At 45.9% G+C, this 9,729-nt stretch overlaps 1 long non-coding RNA gene across 1 annotated transcript; it reads right to left on the reverse strand.

Annotated features, from left to right (window-relative positions):
* Window positions 1-2,841: 2,841 nt before the first annotated feature.
* On the reverse strand, window positions 2,842-8,983 carry LOC311588468. Its single transcript, XR_014776209.1, has 3 exons — window positions 8,491-8,983; window positions 3,959-4,093; window positions 2,842-3,329 (listed from the first exon to the last, which is right to left on the reverse strand). It is a non-coding gene; the product is annotated as an uncharacterized lncRNA (long non-coding RNA).
* Between the last annotated feature and the right edge of the window lie 746 nt (window positions 8,984-9,729).

Below are 9,729 nucleotides of genomic sequence, written 5' to 3' on the forward strand. Positions count from 1 at the left end.
TACATAACAATAATTCTTACATGGTGCTAACTTTTGTCCCAACCCTGTAAACACTGTACATAATTCATTTAATCCTTATACTTTATAATACCTCATAGGGTAACCTAAGGAGACACCATGATCAATTACTGTAAGATACTGTCCATTTTAATACTTAGCATTATTTATTTACTATCAAGAGAGAAAAGGGAAGTCAGGCATGGCAGCCCCTGCTTCTCATCCCAGCACTTGGGAGGCTAAAGGAGGAAAATTACAACTCGGAGGCCAGCCTGGGCTACATAGCAAATTTCCCACTAGCTTTGCCTTCAGGATGAGACCCTGACTCAAAACAAAGCCCGGGAGTCATGGTGGCCTTTACCTGTAATTCCAGCACTTGGAAGGTGGAGGCAGGAGGATTACAAGTTCAAGAGCAGCCTGGGCAACAGGAAAGGGAGAAAAAAGAAGTCAGGTGGTTGCAGTGAGAGGGGGGTTGGGGGGAGGGCAGGTGGGGGGGCAGGTGGGGGGGCAGGTGGGGGGACATGGCAAGAGAAGAAAAAGAAAGGGGAGACTGGCATGGACACCCATCATCCCAGCAAATGAGGGTCTCAAGTTCTAGATCAGCCGGGCTAAGAAGCTTGTTCAAGGCAGCCCCCCCTGCCCCCGCTGCTCAGTGGAGTCTTGTCTCTGAAAGTTTCCAAAGCAACTAAAGATACTGTTCACATTTGTAGCGCCCGTTCTGCTGCAGTATCTTTACTTTATTGATCTTGTCAATGAAAAGCAAAGCAACGAGACTTATTCAATATACCCACATTGGAAAGAGGAGCAGACAAAGGGGTCTAGTGAGTCATCTTTTTTGATTTTTGAAGTTTTTTTTTTTAGTTGAGTTTTATTTATTTGTATGTGTGAGCATCTCCATATATATATACGGGTAGCACCTGGTGCTCACCAAGGCCAGAAGAGGGAGTCAGACACCCTGCGCCCCCACCCCCCCGGAACTGTCATTACAGACGGCTGTGACCCTGTACCAGGTGTTCTGCACGAGCAGCAAGTGCCCTCAGCTACTGGACCATCTCTGAGCCAGCCCCACTCCCTATGGTGTCTGTCTGTCTTTCTTTCTTTCTTTCTTTCTTTCTTTCTTTCTTTCTTTCTTTCTTTGTGTAATAGCCCTGGCTGTCCTGGACTCAGTTTGTAGACCAGGCTGACCTCAAACTCACAGAGATCCACCTGCCTCTGCCTCCTGAGTACTGGGATTGTAGGCGTGCACCACCACACCCAGCTCAGGGTTAGGGTTAGGGTTAGGGTTAGGGAAGACAGGGCCTCACACTGTAGTGAAGACTGGCCTGAAACTCATTCTGTAGCCTGAGTTGACCTCAGACACTCAGAGATCCTTCCGCCCTCACATAACAAGCACTATAATTGCAAGGGTGAGCAACTATGCCTGGTGCAGCCATGCCTTTTTAAGTACACAAAAGATTTCCAATGACAATTCATACTGTTACCTTTGAGAAGACATTTATTAAAGTCTCAGAATTTACTACTAGTCTGAACAATGTGAAGTGTTGATCAATATCACCGTTGCCACCTAGCTGACAAGCAGCATCCAATTTCAGAGATATAATTGTATTTGGGGATTAAAATTGTATTTGGGGTTCAAAAACATTACCCTCATTTGTATGTGGACGGTGCAGCACAAAAGGATTTAGTGACTTTCCAGAGACTAGGGAGCTATTGGCCAGCCTGGTCTACAAAGAGAGTCTAGGACAGCCAAGGCTACATAGAGAAACCCTGTCTCGAAAAACCAAAAAAAAAACCCAAAAAACAAAAAAAAAAAAACTTAGATAAATAAGTAACATCTTCATAAGGTCAAACTATAGCACACAAAGGATTTTCTTAATTAGTGACTGATGGAGGAAGGTCCAGTCCATTTTGAGTGGAGATACCCCTGATCAGGTGGTCTTGGATTCTATTTAAAAAAAAAAAAAGGAAAAAACCCATTGTGCTAGTGCCTGGTTCTTTAGGCAAGCACTCCTTTAGTGTCCATCTCCCTAAATGAGCAAAGATGGTGGGACTAGGGCAATGTGACTCCCTAATTAGTAGCTGTCAGACTCGCCTTGCTGCTCTGATGCCTTGAGCCGAGGACTATCAGTCTAACACCAATCAGATCACCTTTATCCAGCCCTAAGACCACCTGACGATCCATCGCTGCTCCTGAGGGCGCAGACAGACTGGAATAGTATGTATGGAATTTTGTTATCATGAGCCTTAATGAGCTCTAGGGAACCTTGTAAGACGCAGATCATTATTGTGCCCTGGGCCAATTGGATGAGGGTGGGAACTTAAGTTTTTTTGGTTTTGTTTATTTTTGGTATTTTTCCAGACTGCCTCCCAAGTGCTGAGATTAATGGCATGCACTATGACACCCAGCTGGAACTTAGGTTTGTTTGTGTTTTTAAAAATATGTATGTATTATTATGTATACAGTGCTCTGCCTGCATGTACACCTGCATACCAGAAGAGGGCACCAGATCTCATTATAAATGGTTATGAGCATCCATGTTGTTGCTGGGAGTTGAACTAGGGACTTTGGGAAGAGCAACCACTGTTCTTAACCTCTGAGCCATCTCTCCAGCCTGAATTTAGGATTTTTCCTGCTGTCATAAACACAATGGCAAAGAGCAAGCTTGGGGAGGAAATGGATTATTTTCTCTAACAACCCTCAGCTCACACTTTATCTCTGAGGGCAGCAGGGTGAGAATTCAAAGCAGGAACCTGGAGTCAGGAACTGAAGCAAACACCATGGAGAGTTGCTACATACTGGCTTGTTCCTCTGTGGCTTGCTCAGTGTGCTCGCCCTCTCCCTCCCTCTCTCTCTCTCTCTCTCTCTCTCTCTCTTTCTCTCTCTCTCTCTCTCTCTCTCTCTCTCTCTCTCTCTCTCTCTCTTTTCTCTGTGTAATTGCAAGGAACTAAAGTCGTGAGCCACCACGTCCAGCTGTCAGCTTGGGTTTGTTTATTTACTTATTATTTATTTATTTATTTGGAGGGGCGCATTTGAGACAGGATTTCTCTGTGTAATAGCCCTGGCTACCTGGACTCACTTTTGTAAACCAGGCTGGCCTCTAACTCATGAAGATCCGCCAGCCTCTGCCTCCTGAGTTCTGGGTTCAAAGGTGTGTGCCACCAACACCCAGCTGTCAGCTTTCTTTCTTTCTTCCTTTCTTTTTTTTTGGGGGGGGGAGGGTTCAAGACAGGGTTTCTCTGTGTAGCCTTGGCTGTCCTGGACTCACTTTGTATCCAGGCTGGCCTTGAACTCCAGTGCTGACCTCTTGAACCCCACCTTAGGGAGAGACATCCTGTGTATGAGAATAAAAACACTTGCTTTAATGAACTTGGCCATGATGGTTTGGGCTGGTAGTATTTCTCTAACCAGTGTGGCTTAGCATCACCTAACCAGTGTGGTGGCCATTTTTGCTCTGTCTATATGCTGACATCCCTCTCTGCTGAATTGCATATTAAAAGCTGTTTCACTTTCACGGCTCTTGATTACATGTCTTTTTTCCAACAGCTGTGCACACCTTTCCGCCTACCTGTGAGAGTAAGCACCGTGTCTGGGGGAGGGGTTACTACAGCTGGAGCCAAAAGACAAGGCTATGGTTGGTACAAGCACAAGCCCCAGGGAGGGTGGTTGGTGCTAGGAGACAAAGCTGGCAAGTAAATGGCTCGTTTGAAGAAATAGGCAAACGCTCAAGTCAGCAGGTCATACATAGCTCCTCTCCTGGGCTGATGTTGCCCATTAGGACCCTAAGAGACCTCCCTCCAGCCTGCAAAATGCCTCAGCAGGTGAAAGTGCTTGTAACAAAGCCTGTGAACCCAAATCTGATCCAGGAACCCACAATGGAAGGAGAAAACCAAGTTGTCCTCTGACCCCCACACCCCTCCCCCGGGCGGTGGTATAGCCATGCCATTCAACACGAATACTCACAATAGTTCTGGCTTCTCTTCTCCTGCTGACTGCTGGGCGTGCTGGCTATAGTAGTCATAGGAAGCAGTGGTGGCAGCCACAGCAGGGACCCCGGACCCGGAGTGGAGTGGAACGCTGAGTTGTTGGCAATCTGTGCTGTGAAAGCAACATGACAGTTTACTGAGTGACAGCTGAAGCAATCACAGTGGCCTGAGAGGTGGTCCTGGCAATTCACTCCTGGCTTGTGGCTGCTGACTCCGGTTCCCAATAGCCCGGCACACATCCCCATCCCACGCCCAGTTTCTGAAGCCCTGCCTCAATGGTCGAGAAAGGGCAGCAGCCAGGACAGCATGTTAACCGCATCCTTCTCCGTGAGTGACTGTGGTGCCCTCGTGTCCCGGCTCCTGAGCACTGGGAGGGACCCTCGTTGGTACCCTGCGTGCCCATGTACTGTCCCTGCACAGGCAGGCACTCTATTTGTTCTGGAAGTGGCCACTGAGTTCTGTGAAGAAGTGGCCGACTGCTCAAGGGGGGATAAGGTAGGAAAAGGATGGGAGGGAGGAGAGCGGAGCTGAGACTAGAGCTGTAAGGAGCCTCAGAAGAGAAACTTAAGTTACCAGAGTAATTGCAGTCACCTCTCAAACGGGCAGGACCAGGCGTGTCACACCTGAGCTCTAGTAGTGCTGGGTGCTGCCAGGGGCTAGTGACCCCAGGGAGCACTGCAGTGTAGAGGGTCCGAGTTCCCTGAAGCATGCATGAGGACTAGGGCAGTCATGCTGCTGCCTGCCAGCTGCTGCCTTCACTGCTCCCGGATGAGTCTAGGGGCTCCTACAGTAGGGCAAGTGGGACATAATATTCCCAGTTTAGGTTTTTTATGGTTTTCTGCCTGCAGGAAGGTTCCATCTCCTTGTGGCTTTTTAAAAAGATTTTTCCCTCAAACTGGGCGTGGTGGCACATGCCTGTAATCCCAGCACTCGGGAGGCAGAGGCAGGCGGATCGCTGTGAATTCGAGGCCAGCCTGGGCTACAAAGTGAGTCCAGGACAGTCAAGGGTACACAGAAAAACCCTGCCTCAAAAAACCAAAATAAATAAATAAATAAATAAATAAAATTTTAAAAAATCCCCTTAATTCTGTTTGTATCTGCTTATTAACTTTTGTTTTGTTTTGTCAGTTTGACATAAGCTAGAGTCATCTGGGAAGAGGGAATCTTAAGTGGAATTGCTCAGTCAGATTGGCCTGCAGGTGACTCTGTGAGGCATTTTCTGTACTATTGATGATATGGGAGGCGCCAGCACTATGGACAGTGCAGCCCACAGGGAGGTTTTCCTGGGCAGTATAAAAAAACAACCAAGCACAATGTGGAGGTGCACGCCTTTAATCCCAGCACTCAGGAGGCAGAGGCAGGCAGATTGCTGTGAGTTCGAGGCCAGCCTGGTCTACAAAGTGAGTCTAGGACAGCCAAGGCTACACAGAGAAACCCTGTCTCAAAAAACCAAAAAGAATAGAGAAGAAAACAACCAGGAAGCTCTGAGGAGCCTTCTGGGGATATGTCAGAGTCAACCCCCCTTGGTACCTGACACAGCCATGTCATGAAGCCAGCACAGCTGTATGACACAGTTCCAGAAAAGCTGAATGCTATAATCACTGTCATTCTGTCTCTCACTTTTCGGCTTTTAGTCTCTGCATGTTACATTCTTGTGGACTTTCTGCATTATGACTCATTTTATGGATTTTCCTGAGAAAACTATGTCCGAGTCTTTTTCAGGAAAGTACTAAACTTAACTTTATCTGATCATGTTTGGAAGGCTTGCTCATGCCCTGAAGATTGTGATAAACACAGATAATGAGGCCATATCTCCAGGACTCTTCTTGGGGTATCAACCCCTAAACAAATTCAAACAGTATAATTGGTGCAGAGAAAATTGACAAACTCTGACTGGCCTGGAGAATAGGTAACAGATTCAAGACCTTTTACAACACACTTAGAGCTCTCTGAAATGTACATTATTATTGTTGTTGTTGTTGTTGTTGTTGATGATGATGTTGTTGTTGTTGTTTCTCTGTGTAGCCCTGGCTGTCCTGGAACTTGCTCTGTATCCCAAGTGCTGGGATTAAAGGCATGCACCACCACCACCCAGCCTGAAATGTACTTTAAAGATAGGGGTTCATAAACCAGGCACGGTGGCACAGAGGCAGGTGGATCACTATGAGTTTGAGGCCAGCCTAGTCTACAAAGTGAGTCTAGGACAGTCAGAGCTGTTACACAGAGAAACTCTGCCTGGAAAAAAAAAAGTTTAAGGTTAGTTGGGCAGCAGTGGCTCACATCTTTAATCCCAGCACTTGGGAGGCAGAGACAGTCAGATCTCTGTGAGTTCGAGGCCAGTCTGGTCTACAGAGTGAGTTCCAGGACAGCCAGAGCTACCCAGAGAAACATTGTCTTGAAAAATCCCCCCAAACACATACAAAAAGGAAGAAAGAAGGAAAAAGAAAGAGCCGGGTGGTGGTGGTGCACGCCTTTAATCCCAGCACTTGGGAGGCAGAGGCAGGTGGATCACTATGAGTTCAAGGCCAGCCTGGTCTACAAAGTGAGTCTAGGACAGCCAAGGCTACACAGAGAAACCCTGTCTTGAAAAAAAAAACAAAAAACAAACAAAAAAAAAAAGAAAGAAAGAAAAAGAAAGAAGAAAAAAAGCAAGAAAAAGAAAACCACAATTCTATCTTGACAGTGGTGTCTCCTGAAGGTCAGATGCCCTTTGTAGTTAGATGTCCTTGAAGCTGCAGTTAGGTGAGTCCCACCCATCTCTCTCTCTCAAACACACACACACACACACACACACACACACACACACACACACACACACACACGAGGGATGCATCTTTTAGAGAAATTAATACTGATCTCATCTACATCACACAAATGTGCTCAAATAAATCTTGTGAGAGAAAGCACTTTGCAAATGCTTATTTCCCACAAATATGAAGCACAGTTAGTTATTATTAATGAAAAGCTTTATTAACTGTTTGGCTTTAACAACTGTAAAACTCTCTCTCTCTCTCTCTCTCTCTCTCTCTCTCTCTCTCTCTCTCTCTCTCTGTGTGTGTGTGTGTGTGTGTGTGTGTGATGTGGCATTTTCATAGTTCCTACAGAAAACAAGTCTAGTTGTGCCCATTGGCTCAATTACTGCTCTTTGGTGAGAAGATCCCTCTTGTCAGGGGGGTTTCTCTTGGGTTTCATTGCTCATAGTAACTTTATGTACTTTCTTGCAGAAAACCTGTATCCTGAAAAGTTATCTTTTGTTCCGCACTTGCTGCCCGAGAACAGATGGCCCCCATGCCCTGGATGAGAATCTATTGATGTAATGAAAGCAACTCAGGAAATCCATTGTTGGAAGGACCTATGTGTGTCCCTGCTTCTCTGCACGCATATGTAACCCTCTCCTCTTTGAACAGGTTCTGAGTGACTGCACTACATTGGCCGTGTGTGCTCGGTATTTCCTGGGTAAACGACCTTGTGAAGAGAATGTGGGGCTTCTGCATGGTCGAGTGCATCGTTTACTTTTCTTCCCTGTTTTTGATGTGTTTCTTCTTTCATATGATTTGTCAGTTTAAACCAGTCCAAAACAGCTTGGGTTTTGTTTTTGTTTGTTTGGTTTTTCAAGATAGGGTTTCAATGTGTAGCCCTGGATGTCCCAGAGCTCTCTCTGTAGACCAGGCTGGCCTCAAACACAAATCCTGAGGGCTGGGATTAAAGGAGTGTGCCACTACTGCTCAGCTTTTGCTTGTTTTAATTTCCAGCACTTATGACTGAAACCAGGTCCTTGTACACGCTAGGCCAATACTCTACCACTTCTGCCTCCAGGTTAAAAATGGCGGAATAAGACAGAAATATTGGTACTTGTCTCTATAGTCCTGGCACTTGTGAGGCTGAGGTAGAAGGATCACAAGTCCAAGATCAGCCTGTGCTATATATTGAGACTTTGTCAGAGAGAGAGAGAGAGAGAGAGAGAGAGAGAGAGAGAGAGAGAGAGAGAGAGAGAGAATATCCATTTGTGTACACCTTCCTACGTGGCTTGACTAAATGCATGTAGATTTTTTTCCACCTTACAAAAACTCTGAAAATCTAGATCTAGAGCAGAGCACTGGAGCAGTGGCTTCCCATACTCACTGATGTCTCAGGCTCCCTGTGCCCCTCACACTCCTCATCTTTGCTAGCGTCTTTCATCTCCCTGCTTTTTGCCTCCTGGTGCCATCTGTCACTCAACACCTGCCTCACATCCCCACCAGAGAGATTATAACGTCAAAAGACCTTCCAGCTGAATCTGACAAATATAAGAGGCTTTCACGGAAACTCTGTCAACGGATCTGGGGTGTGGGACCTAGTGGTAAAGCAGTCGCCTAGCATGCAAAAAGCTGTGTTCAATGCCTTGTGTTGGGTGGTATGTGGCAGGGCAGGGGCGGTGTGCAGCAGGGGAAGGGGTGGGGTTGTAAGAGTAGTCTGGACACACCCAAATCTCTGTGGCCAGAACGGAGTCAGGAACATGGACACACCCACCTTCATGCAAGCATATTGTCACCATCCTGAACAAACTTATTGACGGCATTCTGGTTTTTTTGTTTGTTTTTTGTTTTTGTTTTTGAAGACAGGGTTTCTCAATGTTATCTTAGCTGTCCTGGACTCTGTAGACCAGGCTGGTCTTGAACTCACATCAATCCGCTTGCCTTTGCCTCCTGAGTGCTGGGATTAAAGGCGGGCACCACCACCGCCCAGGCTACAGCATTCTGTTTTAAGAGAGAAAGCCAGGATTGATGCTGGTTTGGACATTTAAAGGCATCTGCCAGAGCTATTCATTTCTTCAACCAAAGCTGTAGAGGGCTAACATCTCCCTGTAGTTCATAATGTATTATTAGCACCCACCCATGTGAACCCCCTCTTTTGTGTTTATTTATTTATTTTATTCCCTTTAGACTCACTAGCCATCCTCATTAACCTATGCCATTTGACTGTAATTTCTCTTACCTGATCAGCTTTACTGAGTTAAAATTTACATATGATACAACTCACTACTTTAGGAATTTTAGTAAAATCTGACAAATTGTATCCAACTATGATAATTCCACAGTCAGAATACAGAAACTTGCTATCACCCCAAAATCCGCATTGTCCTTCTGTGGTCCTCATTCTCTGAAGGGTTCTTTAACTGCTGTCCCCTACCCACTGTCATCTGTACAGTTTTAGTCTTCCTAGAATTTCAGACACGTGAAACGTAGTTGGGCATTGGCAAGTCTTCCTTTGGAAAATATGTGTGCTGGTGGTTTGACTTTTTGCTTTTGGACTCATGCCCTGCGGAACACACAGCAATCTGTTGTAACTGCCCCTTTGCTTTTTAAAAACAAAAATATTTATTAAGTATACAGTGTTTTGCCTGCATGTATTTCTGCATGAGTGCACCAGATCTCATTATAGATGGTTGTGAGCCACCATGTGGTTGCTGGGTATCAAACTCAGGACCTTTGGAAGAGCAGGGAGTGCTGTTAACCTCTGAGCCATCTCTCCAGCCCTTTTTTTCTTTTTTTAAATTTATTTATTAAGTATACAGTATTCTGTCTGCATGTACACCTGCAGGCCAGAAGAGGGCATCAGATCACATTATAGATGGTTGTAAGCCACCATGTGGTTGCTGGGAATTAAACTCAGGACCTCTGGAAGAGCAGGCGGTGCTCTTAACCACTGAGCCATCTCTCCAGCCCACCCCCTCGCTTTGCTGACTTACTTTTGAAGAACTTTAAAATT

Source organism: Acomys minous, assembly GCF_964271855.1.
Source record: "Acomys minous genome assembly, chromosome: 17".
In the NCBI taxonomy this organism is placed as follows: Eukaryota; Metazoa; Chordata; class Mammalia; order Rodentia; family Muridae; genus Acomys; species Acomys minous.